General features: G+C 43.2%; 1 protein-coding gene across 2 annotated transcripts in view; it reads right to left on the bottom strand.

The window, feature by feature from the left end:
- The window catches only part of Esr1 (estrogen receptor 1), a 356,422-nt gene extending 337,262 nt beyond the window's left edge, over positions 1 to 19,160 (bottom strand). For both annotated transcript variants that reach the window (XM_021220986.2, XM_021220984.2), the window contains exon 1: positions 18,925 to 19,160. The gene's annotated coding sequence lies outside the window, so the exon portion shown is untranslated. The remainder of the gene's footprint in view (positions 1 to 18,924) is intronic.
- Positions 19,161 to 21,369: the final 2,209 nt, after the last annotated feature.

Raw genomic sequence — 21,369 nt, 5'->3', positions numbered from 1 at the left:
CCTCAGTGACAAACAGTGACTTGGGAAAGTGTACTAAACAAACCCTTTTCTCTCCCAAGTTACGTTGGTCATGGTGTTTCATCCCAGCAATGGTAACCCTGACTAAGACACCCGACACAGACTCCTCCCCACTCTCACCTGATAGTCACTGACATAGTGAGAGCAGAGAAATATTTTGTAATACTATTCTCTTGGTTCTTTTCCTGTCGCTGTGACAAAAATACAATGGCAAGTTAAGGGACAGGGGCTTATTCTGGCTCATAGTCCAAGGGTGCAGTCTGTCATGCTGGTAAAGGCAATAGGGGCTTGGAACCAGCTGCTCACACCACACCTACAATCAGAAAGCAGAGTGATGACTGTGGAGAACGCCTTCTCTTCACCTTTATTCAGTCCAAGATCCCAGCCAGGGAACAGTGCAATCTACAGTAGATGGGTCTTCCCATCTCAATTAACATAATCAAGATAACCCCCCCCCAGAGGCATGGATGGTCAGAGGCATGCTTTCCAGAGGATTCCAGATTCTGTCATGTCTATAACCGCACTAACCCTCACAGCTACTGTACATGTGATTCCCCAAGACCTAGTTGCTCCCACCCTTTTAAAAAGGCCAAGGTTAGTGATTTCTTACAAAGAGAATATATGATCGACATTAAATGCCAGAAGCATCAAGATACAAAAGAAGTGAAAATTCAAAACCAACATGACCAATGTCAGTCCATGTTCATAACTTAATACAGTTCCTCTACGTGTGAACCTTTCCTACTGACATATTCTTACTCTAAACATAAACAGCATAAAACATACAAGACCAATAATGTTAATTGTAGAGAATAATCTAAAAAATCTAAACAACACAAAGACAGACTAAATCTTGGATAAGGGGTTCATACCACAAAGCCACCAAATCATTGGAAGTTGGGACAAATATTTATGCTTATTACAGTCATAAATCAAATAGCCTCAACCAAAAGTATCAATAGTTATCACAAATGTTGGTATCAGATTCAATAGATGTGAGCTCGGGAGGCAGGTAGTTTAGAAGCAAGATAGTGAGCTTGCTAGGTGTTCTTGAGATTCTGGATTCAATGCCCCTAGGCAAAATAAAAAAGCAAAACCTTAATAGCCATTAAAAATCCTTCAAAGAAAAAGCAATATATTCCAAGCCTAACAAGAGAAAAATAGATAATTGACTATAGAAAAGAATGTGAAAACAAATGCCTATGCATGTTAATTCTTCAGAGTCAAGGTGCAATGTTTTGTATGTGATGTGTATGTATACTATTCATATAGAAGGGGGGAAAGGTTGAATCTTCCAGTTTTAAAAAGAAATTAAACCCGTATGTAAAAATATACTAAAATGTTATGAATTAGGAAAAGAGAAAAATATTCTAAAATTTTCAGATTAGGAAAAGAGAAAGTAGAAATTTTAGGGATTTTTTTTTAAAATGAAAACAGGATTTCTCAAAGTAGGACAAGACACAGAATTCACAGGTCCAAAAACAGATTCCACTTTATAAATGAGGTTTTTAGCACTGGGGTTATCAATCAAGTACTACAGCACTTCCATGGCATTTATGTGAGTCTGGGTCCACTTCCCAAAATAAAAATACCATAACGGTAAAAAATAAAATAAAATTTCTTTTTGTTGTATATAATTATAAGAAGAAGGCAAAATATAAATTATTGATATAGAAAGATAAATAGCAACTAATGTGAAAACATCTACAGAAAAATTGTTTTAGCACATTCCCAGCAAGGAAATGAAAATTTCATGATATAATCATGGCTCATACTTCTCAGAATATCTCTTATCAGAAAGAAAACACACAATGTGTTGAACTCTGATAATAATATAAATAAGGATAAGTCTTACAGAAAATAATGGAAAGTTGCCCCAAAGTTAAAAGTAGAATAGCCTAGCAATTATACAACTGGGTATTTGTAAAAAGAAAATCAAGTCAACATGTCAAAGAAATATTTGCACCCTTGTGTTTGTTGAGGCATTCCCACACACACAAATTCAATCTTTTTAAAAGTCTACCAATAGATGAGTGGATAGAGGAAATTTCATTTAGAATACTATTCAGACTTAAAGAAAGCAGTTTTGCCATTTGTAAAGATGATGATGAGCCTAGACATCTAAGGGAAATGAGCCAAACGTAGACACACATGGAATCTAAAAATGTTGACCTCAGAGATAAGGGAATAGATCATCAGTGATTATCACCAGGTGAGAGAGTGAGAGGGCAAGAGGGATGCTGGGAAAGAATGCAAAATTTCACTTCACAGAATAGGGACTGTAGCTATTAACATTAGTCTTGGACCAGGGAGAAGAATCTGCAGTTCAGAGCACTAATAACTCTGCCAGTTCCGATCCAGTATCCATGTTGAGCAGCTCACAACCATCTGTGATTCCAGCTCCAGGGGACCTGACGCCCCCTCTGGCTTCCATGGAAAGCTATACTGATGTGTACATATCCACACAGAGACATGACACACATAGTCTCTCTCTCTCTCTCTCTCTCTCTCTCTCTCTCTCTCTCTCTCTCTCTCTCTCTCTCTCTCTCTCTCACACACACACACACACACCTGCATAATTAAAATAAATCTTAAATAAAACATCAAGTGCCTACTACAAAAAGTTGCTTAGTTTGTCATCGTGTATTCTTACATAGTCAGCAAAAAATAAATAACAATAACACTAGAATATATTCACAGAAAATACTAAGAAACACAACCACAAGACTGAAAACTTCGTGAGACAATGCATGTATTAATTAGCTGTTTTCATCTCATAGTCTACATATATCTTAGGACATTATGGAGGGAAAGGGGCATATGACATAACATAAAACACATGAATTTTTTAAAATATAATAAATGAAACTAAAATGCAGTTTAACACAATGTTTCATGTTGTAAGTACATGTTTGTCTGATAGTTTGAATATATATGCAAATATATGCAAACATATACAAATTACATCCATAAATCAGTAAGAAAAACACAATTATATAGGAGAAAGGGGGTCTAAGATTCATATAAGTAACTTACAGTTACAGAATCCAGAAGAACAGTAGTGTGCAAAGATATCAGCTCCATTGATAAAACAAGAAATATAAAAATGTGCGCTAATAACACCCATTAGACTATCAAAAATTATATTGAAAGAAGAAAAATTCTAGGGTTTGGCTGGGGTTTTTGTTTTTGTTTGTTTGTTTAGGTAAGGAAAGTGCTACTGGAAATATAAGGAAGATGATATTCTCAAACATTCCTAGTAGATTTACTATAATATTTTTAGAAAATAAAATGAAAAAAACATTAAATTGTAAACATACACACACACACACACACACACACACACACACACACACTTTCAACCAGTAGATCAACATCTGGGAATTTACCATGAAACTAAACCACAATAGCTAAGAAGTGTCTGAGGATATTTGTAGTGGCAACATTATTTTTAAAGAGAAAGGAAAAACACAAGACCAAGCAAACTGCCTTCCACACATTTATTTTCATGCCCATAGATTAGGGCTGCTCTCAACTGTAGTTGGAGAGGTTTCTTTGCTGCGGGCAGCGGTCACTGCGGAGACTCAGAACTGGCTGAAGTGCTGAGAGAACGCATAACTGTGGGTGCTCAGCGCTGATAGGATAGGCTCAGGAAACTTGGTTAGAGAGGTGTGTGTAAAAGCCGAAACATGGAGAGGACTGTTGCAAATGTTGTCTACAGGTCAGGGCTTAACCACAGGGCTTGTAAGCTCGCAACAGCTGTGGTTGGTCACCTTCACAAGATCAAGCCACTCAACATGCCAGCAAAAGTAGAGGAGGGGCTGATGAGGCCACGCCCTTAGCTGAGGAGCTGGTGGCAAATGCTGGCTGCTGAAGAAAGGGGAGTCCTTTTTTTTTCTCTTGAGTTTTGCTTTTTCAAGACAGGGTCTCTGTGTAGCCCTGGCTATCCTGGAACTCGCTCTGTAGACCAGGCTGGCCTCAAGTTCACAGAGATCCTCCTGCTTCTGCCTCCCGAGGCTGGGATGAAAGCTTGTGCTACCACTGCCCAGCAAAGAGAGCTCCTCCCCTTGAGAGGTGCTGCCACTGATAGACTGCCCATACGCCACAAGATGACGCCACACCCACGCTCATGCAGGCCCGCACCGATTAGATTCCATGGGTTGCCCTAAAATGGAAGAGGACATGTAGGTAGGAGAGAAACCTGTTGAGGGACTCCGGGGAAAGTGCCAACAGGACCGGAGGGTAGGTGTGATCAAAATGTATTGTATATATGAATGAAATCGCCAAAGAATAAATTTAAAATACAAGAATGAAAAAAACGAAACAAAAATAGAAAAAAAAAAAGGCTGCAGCATAACAGAAAATATGAATGGCACAGAAACAAACAAAATGTAAAGACTTCTGTACACTGGAACACAGTGTAACTGGTTAATTTCATGCATTGGCGGCACAGTTAAACTGGAGATTTTATTTCTAAGTGGAATAGCGAACAATTTTTTGCTTGAAATTTTTGTTAAGTTTTGAATTATATGCATATGTGGGAGGTAAGTTTACAAAATACAACAAATTCTACTGAGGTAAGTTTACAAAATACAAAATAATCTCAGAGTGCACAGTATGGCCCTGTGTCTGCGTGTTTTATATTACAGATAGGTTATATGTGCCCTGGTGCGCATCGGTGCAGTGCCTATGGAGGCCAGAAGAGGGCGTCAGATCCTCTGGAGCTAAAATCACAGGCAGTTGTGGGCAGATCGTAGTAGGAAGCAAAGCAGGTCCTCCAAAAGAGGACATGCTCTGACCTCTGAGGCGCACTTGGATTTTTTTTTTTTCTTTAGTGACTCTCTGCAGTATGATAACTTTCTGAAAGCGAAGGAAAAAAAAAAAGTCTCGCAATATCCCAGATAATTGCTTTTTTAAAGTTTCCCTTTTGATATTGTATTTTTGCTTTTAAGGATTGCTTTCAAGAAATAAGATAGAGATGTAGAGAGTCAGGCTTGTGAAAATACATAAGCAACCAAACAAATTCTACTGTGAGGTAAGTTTACACAATACAACATAATCTCAGTGTGCACAATATGGCCCTGTGTCTGCATGTATTCATATTACAGATATGTTATATAGCTATGTGTTTTCTATGTCGCGTATAAAATTAAAATCATACCTTGGATTTTCATTAACTTATTTTATTAACACATTGTCTAAACAAGAGAGCGTTATTATGTTGTTCAGTATTCACATGTATACACCTGTCTCTACGTATTATGAAGAAAGGGATAACATAAAATATACTAACGTTTTTGTGATTGTTTGTGGCTGATGAGAATATAGGCAAATTTTATTCTCTTTTGTGAACTGGCTCCATGTAACCGGTATCCTACAGTCAGAAAAGCGCGATGATCATTTCTAAATGGAAGTCTGAGAAAAGGCAATGATTTCATTGGTCAGAGGCGCCACCTTCCTCTGATGCTCCCTCAACCTGAGAGAATGGCACATTGCCTCTGGGTCGCTTGTGCTCTGTCTCTCAGGCCACTGCACACAGGTGGAAGAAGCCCGCTCCCGGGACCGCAGCTCTTAGAGGGACCACGCATCCATCGCTGTGGTCGAAAAACAGCAACGCCTTTTCTCATCATTTATCCGATTTCCAGCACCACAAATTCTTACAGTGTAAGTGAGGGCTCCGCCACATCCCTCTAGTGGTTCCTCCTCGGTCGGAAGTTCTCTAGCAGAAGCACAGATTGAGCGACAGTGTGGGAAGGTAAACAAGCCTTTGGAAGGGACCCTGCGTGCTCTTGGGACAACCCGTAAACTCTGGCTCTTATCCCAGCAAATCTACCTGGATGGACATGACGCCGCCAGTGACGTAAACAACAGCTCCGCCAGGCCTGTACCTCCCTCCCACTCTTCCCTCCCTCAGAAGGACCTTACTTTCTTGGTTGATTCAATAAAAGGATTTCTGCCACATTTCTGCACCACCCGGTAAAGTTTCAAAAGGAGCGCCACAAACAGGCACTACTTTAAGGTGCAGCGGGCAGCCTCCTGTTGCCGGAGTGATTTGAAGACGTGTGTTCTGAGTGAATGACATCAAACAGGACACTATTTTTGTAGAGACTCGAAATTCTCAAGTAGAAGCAAAAGTTCATTAACACTTTGGTAGACAAGAGTACACTGTGGTTTAAATGGAGGTGAAGACAATGGCTGGAAGCTGTGGCAAGAAGACAAAAGAGACAGAGCTGTACCCAGGCATGTCCTTAACAGAGTCCAACACAGAGCGTCTGACTTTTTCTGGCATTATGGCACTCAAAGTCCCAGCTGAGTAAGACCTCCATTTGTATATATAGAGCTCCAGATCAGACAGAACATTCTGGCCTATCTTATTTATGACGACATGTCAAGTCAACAAAGAAGAAACAAAGAAGAAAGCTGGCATACTCAACCGTGTGGTGCCGTAGCCTGGGCCCGAATAAATAACATAAACTAATGTCAGTCTTTAGTTTCATCAGCCATCATCAAAGTGCCCTTTGGCTCCCTGCTAGTGACAAGTTAACAGAAGAAGCCTTTTGCCCTTGCCACCAGACATACAGGCAGGGCCCACAGGAACCACACCCGGAATACATTGTCTGTGTTACAGTTCACTCGGGGACAAGATTGGAGTCTGGGGAAGGGGGGGGGGAAATCACAGCAAATAGGTACCAATAAGAATAGATGTGTGTCCCAAATAGAGAATTAGGAGTCATAATGGTGGCTTGCTTGTTAGTGGAAAAGGACACCCATATTAATGCCCCAGTCGGTTCTTGCCTCATTGTGTGTGGTTTCCCAATGTGGTGGGTCATCCTTCCCTCTGCAGTACAGCTGAGTCATCTCCATCTTTAATTCCTATGTTTCCAGAACTCCCCCAAATAACCCACCAGAGTTCACGAGGAAAGCAAAGCCGAGGTATGCCCACGGTTCACTGGTCAATGGTTCCCTTGGCCTCTCAGGGTGAGACTAAATTCTGGGATACATTTTCACCAATGTGAGAGAAGCAGACGTGGAATTGAAGTTAATGAAAGAAGATTCTGGGCAATAGTCTTTCTGCTAAGTAAAATGGGTAGATAATAGATGATACATGATAGATAGATAGATAGATAGATAGATAGATAGATAGATAGATAGATAGATAGATAGACAGACAGATAGGTTAATAGGTAGGTAGATAGACAGACACAGACAGACAGACAGACGGACGGATGGACGGACGGACGGACAGACGGACAGACGGACAGATGGATGGAGGCAGAAATAGCATGTATGTCAACTCAATTAAGTGTTTCCTGTAGACAGGAAGCTGTACTCAGAATGGCGACCTGGAATAAAGCCACATGAAGAAAACTCAGCCTCAGCGCCCAAGTGGACAAGCTCTAAAGCAGGAAGGGAAATCACAGAACTCTGTCCCACAGCAGAGAGACGGGAACGCTTAATTCACAGTGAATCCAAGCTCCTCCTTTCAGATCGACTATAAGTACTTCCAGGGACAAGACTTTTTTCCTTTCCCTGTAGTGTTTCTGTAGCTTCTAGCAGACTGAGTATTGTCTGTACTGATGGCCCAAAACCCAGATTTACAATGGCCAAGATCCTGCAGGTTCTTCCCAAGTTCAAGTCTTATCATGGACTTCATTCAGCACAAGGTATCTGCAGGAAATTACATGATCTCTCTCTGAAGCTGGGGTTACTATGCTAGTAAGGGGGCTGGGGGTGCCCTGCTGCTTACCTGAGAGCTGTGCAAAATGGCCAAATGAGCTGCTGTCTGCAGAGCACAGAGCTCTAGCTTGGATATGAAGTGCCCATCCAGGGCTCATGGTTTAAAGGCTTGGTCCCCAGCTGTGGCACTAGATAGAGGTGGCTCTAGCCTCACTAACAGACTAATCTCTTGCTAGAGGCACAGTTTAATGGTTTCTGGGAACTGGCGTGATTAGGAGGTTGAGCCCGTTTGGAGGAAGTTGGATGCATGCCTTGGAAGGATAAACTTTGTCCCCAGCACCTTCCTGTGTCTCTTCCTCCACTTCCTTTGGGCCACAAGATGAACATTTCTGCTCCATCTTTCCTTTTTTGTGATCTCTCTCTCTCTCTCTCTCTCTCTCTCTCTCTCTCTCTCTCTCTCTCTCTCTCCCTCTCTCTCTCTGCCTCAACACCGCCATCCCAGGACAGGACAGAAGACTGAAATGTTTGAAACTGTGATCCACCCTGAAGTTTCCCCTTCTTTAAAAATCATTTTCTTTCAGGGGACTTGTCACTGCAATAAAAGCCTGATTGTAATGTTAACTATTCGACAACTCACATCTAGCAAAGAGAAAAACAGGACTTTAAAGAACTGCCTTGTACCTGTAGGAAGCTGGCTCTAAAAGCGTGGGGAAGAAGCAGACCCACCTGTGGGCTCCATGCTAATCTATTGATATTCACTTCAAGTGTTGTCTTTCAACCCTTTAGAGTTTGTAGTTAAGAATAGAATTTAGCATCAACAGTTAAATGAACTCCAGTGGGAGAGAGGAACTCTGGGTTATTCTTTTAGCCTCAATAAACACGAAGAGTGGGGATTCTGGTGACAAAACAGAAATGGCAGTTACTCAGGGAGATGAGTTCAATGGTATTCCAAGTCCTGGTGGATTTTGGTTGGTTGGCTGGTTAGCTGGTTGGTTGGTTGGCTGGTTAGCTGGTTGGTTGGTTGGCTGGTTAGCTGGTTGGTTGGTTGGTTAGCTGTTTGACTGGTTGGTTTTCAGACTTGAATCAAAATCCTAGCGACAGCCCCACTTTCTGGAATTAATCAGTTTTTAATCCAGGACTTCAAAAGTAGAAGAAAAGTTAGAAGAAAAATAGAAGGCCTTCCAGAGACTGTCATGCACATAGAAACACATAACTACAGGGCAGGGAAGATGGCTTTGCAGCTAAAGGCCTTGTCACACAGGACATGAGTTCTCATCTCCAGCACCCACAAAGGATGTGTGCAGTCTGCAATTCCAGCACTAAGAGGCAGAGGTGGCCTGACCCCTGGAGCCCATTGGTCAGTCATCCTAACCATTACAGTGAGATCCATATTCAGTGAGAGACTTTCTCTCAAAATCTAAGATGACCTCCTCATGCATAGGTATGGTACTGACACATATCTCCATACAGACATGTTCATAGACTACACACACACACACACACATAATCCATACAGACATGTTCATAGACTACACACACACACACACACACACACATAATCCATACAGACATGTTCGTAGACCGCATACACACACACACACACACACACACACACACACACACACGGGAGGGAGAGAGAAGAGAAGGGAGAAAGGAGGAAGAGAGGAGAAAAGGAGAGAAAGAGGAGGGGGAGGGGGAGAGGGACAGAGAGGAGAAAGAGGGGAGAAGATGAGGAAAGGGGGAGAGGGAGAAAGAGGGAGGGCTATGGGAGGGGAAAGGGAGGGAGAGAACTGGAAACAGTATGGCTGGCAACCTACTTTGCACATCCCCATCAAGATGAAGGATGCGTTGTTTGCCAAGCCCTCCCCTTTGCCTTTTCTTCATCGTGCTGTTCTTGCTATCCAAAAGAGGAATCAAACCAGTTGCCAACACGGAGTTGACAAATAGCTGCAGGCGCTGTCTTCCTGGAAATGCCAACCGGCAGCCATGCCCACAATGCCACAGAGATTCTCAGGAGGGCAAACTCACCGCTGCTCAGACTCCTCATAGCGGGATTAGACCCATAACTGTCTAAACTAATAATCCAGAGGAGCTGGGGGTGTGGGGGGAGTGGGTATGTGCTCCTAAACAGCCTGGGGTCGGCCACGTCCTTCGCAGGCAGGCAGGGGCTCAGAAGGTCCCTTGTGCCTGAGGACGGTTTGATCAGATAGACCTTCGGAAGACTTGCCGGACGAGTCGCCCGGCGCTTCTGAGGATGGTGACTAAGCTCCAACTTAGCAAAATTATCTAATATTTTGATTAGTCACTGAGTAAAAGCTTTCCTAGAACCCTTTATTTCCTACACAGTTGGACAGCCACGGCCCCAATGGAAGATTTCCTGAAAGTGCTTCCCCAGAACTGCCCAGTTCCGCAAGTAGGAAGTCAGCAAGCTGAGCGAAGAAGCCGGCCGGCCTGGCTCACAGTGGGATCAGGTTTAGTTCACTGGCAGCGCAGATTGGCAGGCAGGCCTGGGGCCACGCCCCGCCCCTCCCTTGCAGTTCAGGCAGGTTCTATAAAAATAAACTTACATACTGTTCTGTTGACTCAGATTTCCTGGGCTTTCGAACGCTTTGAAGGTTAACATGATATTTACAAGCCAGAGGACTTTCGATATTTTTACATTACATAGCCTGCTACTGGAGAAAATTGCAAAGGAACACAGCTGGCAGGGCAGACAAAGTGGACATTTGTGGTAAAAAAGAGATCTGGCTTTCCAAGAGGGCTGTGAGCTGGTTCAAAAAATACTCTATGGAGGAAGTGAGAAATGGATTTGGAAGTCAGTAAGACAATTACAGTTCTCACTTTTAAGTAAAACACGTTACGACTGGTGTCCACGATACATGTGAAATGGCTTTTTGCCTGCTTACATGGCGTACATTCTTTTACAAAGCTTCCACTGTTACTTTGAATAATTACGTTCAGAGGAGAAGGCTCTTAATTACTGAAAGGCCATTACTAAGTAGCAACCGGAAATACATAAGTCTGTTCCCCATATTAGGGTTAAACATGAATTCACATGTTGCTCCTTATCAACGCCATTCAATTAGCAGTAGAAGGAAAGGGTTATAACGTCGAAGAAGGGAATTTTTATTTTTATTTTTTATTTTTTATTTTTATTTTTTGTTTACTAACAGCTATTGCAAAGCTGTGAGAGAGAAAAATACAATTTAAAAGCTTTAAGAAACATTGAGGGTAGGGATCTCTAGGGCGGGCACTCTGTATTGTAAGGAAGTCGGTGAGTCTCCCTGATAGCAGGTAAAGATGCTTCAGCCAAGCCTGGAGAGGGGCATGGCTCTGTAGCAGAGCAACCTCCATCAGGATGCCAGACCCTGGATTCCATATGCATCTGGGAAGGAAAATTGTAGGGGAAGGGTGGGAAGAAGGGTGAGAACAGAAGGAGGAGTGGGAGTGAGGGGAAGAAGAAGGAAGGGGAAGAGAGTAGAAAGGAGAAGAGGGGGAGGGGGAGGGAAAGAGGGAGAGGAATGGCCCTAGGTTCTTTTTTTTTTTTTAAGTGTTATGTCAAGGTGAAAATATACAAGTAATGTCCATCTGTCTAAAATGTTGAGATATCTTTATTTTTTAATTACAAGAAACAGTGGGTCTTTTTTTTACAAACTTTTTCTCAACATAAAGGAGAACACGTGAGATGGGTGGTAGTGATGGTGCACGACTTTAATCAAAGTGCTCAGGAGTCTAAGACAGTCAGATCTCTGTGAGTTCAAGGCCAGTCTGGTCTACAGAGGGAGTTCCAAGAGAGCTTGGGCTACACAGAGAAATCCTGTCTTGGAAAACCAGAGAGAGAGAGAAGGGGGGAGGGAAAAGGGAGAGAAAGGGGGGAGAGAGAGAGAGAAGGGGAGGGAGAGGGGGAGGGAGAAGCCTACTAGAAAATGAATTCTCACTGACAGGTTTACAATGAACAGGTTTACAATGGCTATAATTTTGAGTTGGGAAACACCTGCTCAAATTAAGTAGTTTGTGGTTTCCGTATCCAACAGAAGAGAAAAACACCACATTGATTCTGCCACTGTGTGTGTGTGTGTGTGAGTGTGTGTGTGTGTGTGTGTGTGTGTTGACTAAAGTAATTCAAACCCCATCCTGTAGGCTGATATACTTTGTTCTTGTGTCCTACGACAATTAAGATGATACAAACATATAAACTTGATGAATCCCAAGTGATAGAGAGCATCGGCCTTTCCCATGGGGAGCACGTGTAGGGGAGGGGAGAAAAATGAAAGAAACCCTTCCCGGGTGTTACCTCAGATGGTACAGGCTTCCTCCAGCACTTCTGCCCACACCTGTAAGAGAGTGAAATCCACTCCCTGGAGATACCCAGAAGTAGACACAATCACAGATGATATTGACATGAACATTTGCTTGAGCATGCAACCACCTTGGTAATAAAGTTCATTTCTGTCCTAGTGTTTTAGGCTGGTTCTAAATAACTACACGAAGCAAGCAATTGGCTGCTGTTCGGCAGAACTGGACTGTGGACATTAACCAAGTTGCCCGGCATTCTTTACCCCACTTCAGTCCACATTTTTTTTCTTCCCCTCCGCAGCCACTCTCTAGTTATGTATTATCAGGTTTGGCCGTCTCTCCAGGCTCAGCCCTCCGCTTGGCTTGTTGCTGGGTAGGCTTGACCTAAGAGAGTGCATGAGGAAAGAGCCAGAACTTTCCTTTGATGTCTTAGAACTCAGGATTCCATTATATAATCTACCATAAATCCTGGCAGTCAGGACTGACACCAGCTTCCAAAGTTACCAGAATACAACACTCCCTACTTGATTCATTGTGGATTCTGACATGTCTTAATTAATATGAGCTCAGGACCTCAGCTTGCCAGCGATAAGAGACTTTTCTGATTTGCCTTCTTCATAGCTTTAAGGGTTTCCTTGATTAATTTTCTTCTCCTGAAATCTAACCCTCACATGCTAAATGCTCTGACTGGCTCAGGTTTGACCTCACAGATGTTTCCTTGTGGTCACAGAAAATACCTCTCCTCTGAGAATAGGTTCGATAATTTTTTTAAGGGGGGGCAATAAATTTTGAACTGAACTGGATGAAGAAGTCGAGCGCAGACTGTTAGCCACACTCTTTTACTTCTACAACCTGCCTGGTGTGTTCAAGTCTCAAATATAAATGGTGGTAGATGATGGCCATCCCTATGAACAAATTAAGGCCTTGAACCTCCCCCCCCAAGCCTTCTTCTCTGTAACAATATAAATCTCTCTCCTTGCTCAACATATGACTGAGGCTTCCCACAAGGAGAAAACTGGCACATTTAAATATCCTTTCTACTCTCAATGCCGAAGAAGGAGTGAGATGGACCAAGTCCAAACGGTGAGAAGGAAGGAGATTGAGGGCCTGTCTCATCGGAACACAAATAATTTGTGAACTGTTCTCAGTGATTAATACTCTGCACTTGAACCCTGCTTATGCAACAGGAGCGCTACAGTGAGCTGACTCTTGGTTTCTGGTTTTTGCCTTTCCTAGAAAACATTTTTCTATGAATCTTTTTTTGTTTTGTTTTGTTTTGTTTTGGTTTGGTTTGGTTTGGTTTGGTTTGGTTTGGTTTGGTTTGGTTTGGTTTGGTGTGGTTGCACACTAGATTTGAAGCAGCCCTTTGCTTGGTTGGTGAAGACTGAAAATGGACTAGAGGTAAGGACACCAAAGCACCATGAGCAATGTCCCTCCAGCAGAGTGGTACCCTGTTACCCTCTCCCTGTCCCTCTCTGCTCAAAACAGGAAAGCCAGGCATCAGCTGCCAAGGGTCACTCTCAGCAGCCTTTGAGATTCATTGTAACCTAAATTAGATTACTGAATGTGCTTAGTATTCTCTCCCAACCCTTGTCCCCAACAGACACCTGCCTTGTTGCCTTACATAGCTGTCACCCTAACCTTCTACTGTACCTTACTCCTTTAAAGGACAGAGAGAGAGAGGGAGGGGGGGAACACAGTCTCTTCCACCCCTCCTCTTTAGCCCCCTAACCACTGGACTCAGCTCCAAATCATCTGAAACATTTCAGTAGTGGCAAGAGGTGTCACAGGCTCCCTTCCCTAGGAGAGCCTCCAATGACATCAGCCATCTTGTACTCCCAGACAGGCACCAACTTCTCTAATTGTACATATGCTAATGTCTTGGCTCTCTGTTCCCAATGGAGGTGGCTGAAGACAGGAGGTGCAGAAGCGTGATTTGGTACCAACACTGAGATCATACCCAGTGTGCCATGCCTTCATTCACTTGCTAGGGAATTAGGCCTCCAAAGTCAAAGGGCTGCTTAAGTACGCAGTGTAAAGTATGCGTTTGAGTACATATTTGACAAGTGTGTAGAAATTACAAATAATTGCAGCAGTCACCATGTCATACCAAAAGGAGCATTTCCTTATGAATCTATATTCTATCCAAATAAGATTATTTTTGCCATAAAAATATCCCAGGGAAAAAGCATTTTGCACATATAAAGTGAGTTGCTTAGTCCCTAGTGGTCCCTGAATGAAAACCTTCTGGCATCTGTTTGGCAGTTAGTTGCTAGATCCATCTTTCAATTATAAAGATAGCAAAATACCCAGCATACGTGTGTCTGTCTGTCTGTCTGTCTGTCTGTCTGTATATTCATTACTAGAAACTAAACACAGGACCTTGCATATTCCAAGCAAGCTCTCTACTGCTGAGCCACAGCCCTCGCCCTTTCCTAAATCATTCTTTTGAGAAGGGGATTGCCAAATTTCAAAGCTGGCGTTGAACTCACCAGATGACCCCTATAGACCTTCCACTAGTGATCCTCCTGCCTCAGCCTCCTGAGTACCTGGGATTGAAGGCTTGTACCACCAGGCTCACTTTACAATAATATCTTTTGACTCCCTTCCCACGCCTCTCTCTACTGGCCATGTTTGAGACAAAGTCTTTTCTCCCCCATAAATAATCATAATTCAAAAAGTGAGTTCGTAACAGATTGGCTAAATTGCCCAATTTAAGTTGTTCACTCTAAATTAGCAATTCACCTCTCCTCAGCTAGTCCAATCATCTCCAAATTGACATGCTCACTCTTCAACTAAAAACCTCAATCTACACAGTATTTCCAAAGAGAAGCCCTCATTTCACTGCAACCTCACACAAAAGTCTTTAATGCCTCCACTATAAAGACCAAGGTCCTTAAAGTGACATTTAGCTTCACAGTCCTAATTCGCTGCTAACATGTTCCTGCATACTTCTGACTTATCTTCCCCCAAGGTGATTGTCCCTTTCCTTGGATTAGAGTCTTCTACCCCCTAACATCTTCCCAGGACAACATACCCATCCTTCTGGGTCAAGGCTAACTGTCACTTCCTGTCCCAAACTCCCCGTGCCAATCAGCCAATCAGCAGTAACTTCTCTGTGTGCGTCCACAGCGTGGTGCTCTTCTCTGTGAAGGCAGCCATCACACTCTACTCAATTAGTGTATGTCATAGCTATTCGGCAGCATTGATACATCATGCTATGTGCCCAACTCTCCACTTTGGACAATAAAAAAAAGTCATGGAGAATACAATGCATCCATTGCATATCTAACATTGTTGGGTACCAAACTCTTCCCAGAATACCACAATGCAACCCTGAGCAGAATTCCCCGGTTGGCACCTCGGGCGCTTCCAATAGGGTCTGCAGCGGACCCTTTAGAACAGAGCTTAATGAGACACAGTAGAACTTTGCAATGTACTCATTAATTAAGAAGTTAATAAGGAAGTCAGACAGGTCTACTCTTTTCTGAATAAACTTGATGCCAAAATATCCGGTAGCGAGATTTCATGTAAGTGGGATTCCCAACATCTCTTAATGGGAAAGAATGTACAGATGTTACATAGCTTTACCCAGATGCAGAAATGGATTATTGACGACCCAGTGTGACCAGTGTTCCCTTTCTTTGTAAGGATTGATAATAAAGCAAATCCTAATGAATGACTGATTATAGCAAACAAAAAGTCAGAATTCAAAGGACAGATGCCATCTTGCAGAGAGAGACTTAAAATTCCTTGTGGATTTCTTTATCACGATTATCGAAGGAAATATCCCAGTGAGACTACTTAAGTGAACAGCAGAGGTAGGAAGGGTCTCAGGAATGTAGGCCCCATTGCAGAAGGACTAGGGTGGCTCTTCTGAAGCAAGTGGGGAGGAGATCCCTTTAAAGAGTTCAGCTGATAGCCACCTAACAAGCAAATGCTTCGATAAGTACCAAGGAATAAGAAATCATAAAAGAAAAAAAAAAAAAAACCTAGAATGCCACCACTCCAGAGAAGGACAGTTGCCAGGGCTACCAACCACTAAACAAATTGACTAACCTTGCCCAACTTGAGGTTCCCCCAAGGCATGTTGTCTCCCTTCTACCCACCGCATCTCCTTGTGATGAGCAGCAACACAAAGGTCCTGTGACTTTCATGATGACTTGTGCCCCATTGGAGTCCACTCTCAGCAGGGAGGCACACCCCAACCCAAGAACTGAGAATTATTGAGCGTAAGTGAGAGGCTAAAGCAGATTACACTCCTGAAGAGTACTCCTGTAGTCGAGACAATGGAGTGTCAGCTGTGTCACCAACAAGACTCTTGATATTTTTTTTTGTACTGGAAAAGATAGCGCTTCACCTACATCACATCTCACACCAGAGGACCTCTCCCAAGTCACATTGACACTCCAAGGAAGAAATGATGGACTTCTTCCAATATCTCATTGCCACCCCATCTCACCTGAAAGCTTTATCACATGCCTGGAGGCTGTCTCTATGCACACACTTCCATGTACACGTACACACGCACAGTAGAAAGAGTCATGGAATCCGTTGATGCATGCAGTTTTGCTAACCCAAACCCTAACCCTAACCCAGGCTGATCTAGAAAAAGGGCTACTGGAACATTGCTAGCGAGGCAACATCACCGTTCTCTTAGCCATCTTTAGCAAAAGCTACCTATAAAGTGCTACCCTTTAAAAAGAGCTATCCAGCGAGATGGCTTAGGGGTAAAGCACTCGCTGGGTAAGCCTGGTGACCTGAATTTCATTCCCAGAACCCAGGAGAAGATGGATTGATCCCGCAAAATGTCCTCTGACCTCCACATCTTCACTGTGGAACACACAGTGCCGCTACACACATACATCATATATGCATACACACACACAAACAAACAAACAAATAAACACTTTGTTAGGCCCTTTGCAGAGGTCTCATAGGTGGTACCTCTTTCTCAGCAAACAACAGCCAGCCAATCCAGGCAGAGGTGGGTGGACAGGACCGCCAATCCAGGCAGAGGTGGGTGGACAGGACCGCCAATCCAGGCAGAGGTGGGTGGGCAGGACCGCCAATCCAGGCAGAGGTGGGTGGACAGGACAGCCAATCCAGGCAGAGGTGGGTGGACAGGACCACACCTCCTCTGGGCTTTAGCAGAGAGGCGAGGCGGACCTGCTGTCTTGTCTGTTTTTTCTCTACAGCCGCCCTGGACCCATGGAACACACATCAGCTCAATCACGGCCTCATCTCAAGCAGGCATTCTGACCAACTGGACCGAAAATAGAGACATACTGAGCCAGGGCAGAGATGCGCCTTCTTACCCATGAAAGAAGGCACAGAGGGCACTGTGGGGTTTAGGAATTTATGTGTCTGAGGATGACGGGCGACAGATGGTTCCAAGTCAGAGACCACTGAAGGAAAGGACAGTGGCCTGACTTCGTCACTGCAGCAAATCTAATGCTCTGGGGTTTTTTACTGCCATGAACAACAGAACTGAGCAACTCCCTTCAAGTGTCAAGACAGCGCCTCCCACTCATGAACATGACCATGAACATTCAATATTTTGGCAATTTCCCTGTATGCTCTGTCATCTCCATGTCACTGTTACTTCTAATTTCTATGACAAAAATCTACCAATCGCTGCAAGACTGGATCCGGCCTCTACAGCTTTATATCCAGGCAGGGTCTAGAATGGGCCTTCTCAGGATGTTTATAAAACATGGGCAAACATTTGCTTTTTTTTTTTTTTTTTGAGAAACAGGAAAGAATTTGACCGAATACAAATAGATGCTGACCCCAAGATCACAGAGGTTCCCACCCTACTGACTTTTTTATAAAAAAAAAAAAAAGTTCAAATACTTTTAATTGGTACTCCAACATCAGCCCTCTCCGAATATATTATTTCAAATTCAAAACCAAATACATTTCCCATCAACCTTGTGGGTCGGGGGTGCTCTGTAAATCTATTAGATTTGGCCCAAGAAGCTAATTTTCAAACGTCTGACATTAAGTGGTATTTCATGTCCCGATTGAACATCACCTTAATAAAACCCAACCCTTATATTAGAATTTAAAAAAAAAAGTAAAATAAATTTTAACTAGCTAGGCTTTTCTGGGCAAGTCAGAGAGAACAAACACTGGCAACTGCTTGGTCAAGCATGAGACTTTCCACTACAGGAACCGGGTGGCTTTCCTGTGGCCAAAATGAAAGTATCCTTTTCTGCCTTTTGTAACTACCACGTCACTGGCGAGTGGCACACACTGTGGGGCACCGTCCTTAACACGCACGCCACCCTGCCTCAAAAAAAAAAAAAAAAAAAAAAAAAAAAAAAAAAAAAAGCAGTCACCCGTGGTTATTTTCAGGTTAGAGAGAACCAAACCCAAACCCACAGGACTCAGAACTCGCCTACAATTGTGAGGTAACTTCAAGACAAGATGCATTACTAGATTGCGTAGCTTTTCAGAAAACTTATCTGCCTTCAGGAAACAAATGATGGCTTATTCCAAGTCGCTTAGATCCAGCTCACATAAGTCACAGCACCGAAGATTAAGAAACGGGGTTGCGTTGAGACAAAGTGAAGTCAGAGCAGGAACTTTTTTTAAACTCGCGCACGTTTTAACCATACAGAATCCCCCATAGCTCGACCAATAAACTGACGCTATCTGAGGCAAGCAGAGAGTCTGCCAGTGCTGCACCAAGAACAGATAACTGTGTCTGACTCAGCTGAATGTAGCTCCCCGGTGTGGATTTCCACGGGACCAAGGTCAGGTTTAACATGATAACCTTTGCCAGAAACTTTATAAAATACCCCTGGAGCAGTGAGCGAGAGAAAAATGGGCATATTTTCATCTTGAGTCTCCAGCCTGATTGCTCACAGTAGCACACTATAGCCAAAGGGGGGGAAACTGTAAAGAAATGGAGAGAAATAGAAGTACCTGCTTGAGAAGAATGTCGCCCAGAGACTGCCTTCTTATGCTAGACAATGGCAGAGGAGGGGGCATTGGCCTCTCCTGGCGTCACAGGGCTGCTGAGCAGGGAGCCTTGTGTTTTCGGTTTTGGTAGAATCCGTTCCGAGGCTGTTATGACCATGAAATTAGGAAATGCAGAGACTCAGAAGCAAAGAGCTAGCACCACCACTTGACTGGGATTGGAAACTCTGCTCCTGGTAATAGGGGAGGGGGTGGCCTTCCTCGCTCCAGCCAGGTCGGCTTCCAACTCTCTCAGCGTTTGCCTACAGATAGATGTTTGCAGAGGGACAAGCCTCTGGCTAAAGCTAGCTGAGACTTTTTTTAAAAAAAAAAAAAAAAAGGTGATCCAACCCACTTTCTCTTTTCTTGCAATAAAGCTCAAAGTCTAGACGAGCATGTTGACTTGGAAAAAAAATAAAATAAGAAAGCGTTCTTTCTGCACACAGATTTTCCTCACCGAAAATTAGCTAAGAAGGGGCATACGGGATGTTTCTAAGGTGAGCACTTCTCAGTTTCTCTTTCACTCATTGACTCAACCAGCTTAGCCAGTGGCTCAGCAGTTCTTGTCACTGATTAATGGGGTCCCTGATTTTTGGAAACCTGAACCAGCTTAGCCTGAGCTGACTCTGAAATCCTTCAGGTATATGGGCCTTCTATAAACTGCTTGACATGTCCTGCTGTGATTTACACGTCCTGTTTGCTTTGGGGCTTTAGTCTTGTGTTTTGTTTTGTTTTGTTTTATTTTGTTTTGTTTTGTTTTGTTTTGTTGAGACAAGGCCTCACTCTGCATTTCAGACTGGCCTTAAACTCTCAGGATTCCTCTTGCCTCAGTCTTCCAAGTGCTAAAATTACAGGCGTAAGCCAACATGACTGGCTTTTTAAAAACTTATTTTGTTTGTTATTCTTTCTTTTTAAAAAAAAAAAAACTCAGAGACAAACACATTGAAGTAATAATAATATGAGATAAAAAGTATTTTAAATTTATTTTCCTTTTTGGTCCTAGGGATAGACCCAAAATGTTGATGTGCTAACCAAACACGTTACCGCTGATCCACAGACCTCTAATTTTTTTCAGACCTTTTGAAATTTTAATAGCACATAAAATCTGCTGTGTTTTATGTAACATGTGCTTTAAATGCTGGGTTGCTGTTTTAATGTCTTGGTTTTTCTTTTTTCTTTTTTCCCCATTCTATAAGTCTGAGAAAGAACGCTTCTTTGGAAGTAAGAATGGTATCAGGCAAAAGATGAAAATAGACTCTGGCCACTGTCTCAATCCCTATACATGAACACTAGTGCATGCTGGGTAAGAAATGCATCTCAGAATTGGCTGAGATGAGAAAAGATGCCAAATGTCTCATGACTGATCTACACATGCTTTATAATAAGTTGTCTTAATTGTCTTCAGTTTTCTATACCCTGGTGAGTTTGGCCCCCAAATAATTCAAATACACAAATGTGTCTGAATTTAACTCCCCCAAACTACAATAGTGTAGGATGTATTTTAGTTGTTATCCGAAATGTTTTATTTCAAATTAATGAACGTTAAACTTGAAAAAAACTCATTTATAGAAGGAATAATCACATAAACCAAACATGTCAGGGAAGGCCCTAGCTTTATTGTTCTTATTATGATTTCCTGTGAAGGGTAAGTGAGTCAACAAAATGCTTTGAATAGTTCAAACATTTTAAAAGCCAAGTGTTTTTTTTTTCCTCTAAATTAATTGAATCCCTCCGTTATTTGCCAGGATGGATGAATCATGCTTTCAAGTAGCATTAGCTACCTGTTAGAATCAGTGTGCACATCAATCCAGAGAAGAAAATTACCTAGGGCGGGAGTTCCCGAAATAGAACGCCCATCAGATTCAGAAGCAAGTGTAGATTATTTCTTTGTTGTGGAGGGGATGCATATGAGTGTACAGGCACATGGAAGTATGTGGGTACACACGTACTTCCCCCATGCCTGCAGAAGTACGTGGGTACACACCCCTGCCCATGCCTGCAGAAGTACGTGGGTACACACCTCTGCCCATGCCTGCAGGAGTACGTGGGTACACACCCCTGCCCATGCCTGCAGGAGTACGTGGGTACACACCCCTGCCCATGCCTGCAGGAGTACGTGGGTACACACCCCTGCCCATGCCTGCAGAAGTACGTGGGTACACACCTCTGCCCGTGCCTGCAGGAGTACGTGGATACACACCCCTGCCCGTGCCTGCAGGAGTACGTGGGTACACACCCCTGCCCGTGCCTGCAGGAGTACGTGGGTACACACCCCTGCCCGTGCCTGCAGGAGTACGTGGGTACACACCTCTGCCCGTGCCTGCAGAAGTACGTGGGTACACACCTCTGCCCATGCCTGCAGGAGTACGTGGGTACACACCTCTGCCCATGCCTGCAGGAGTACGTGGATAC

Source organism: Mus pahari, chromosome 21, assembly GCF_900095145.1.
Source record: "Mus pahari chromosome 21, PAHARI_EIJ_v1.1, whole genome shotgun sequence".
NCBI lineage: Eukaryota > Metazoa > Chordata > Mammalia > Rodentia > Muridae > Mus > Mus pahari.
The sequence above is the reverse complement of the archived record's forward strand: the minus strand, read 5'-3'. Positions and strand labels throughout refer to the sequence as shown.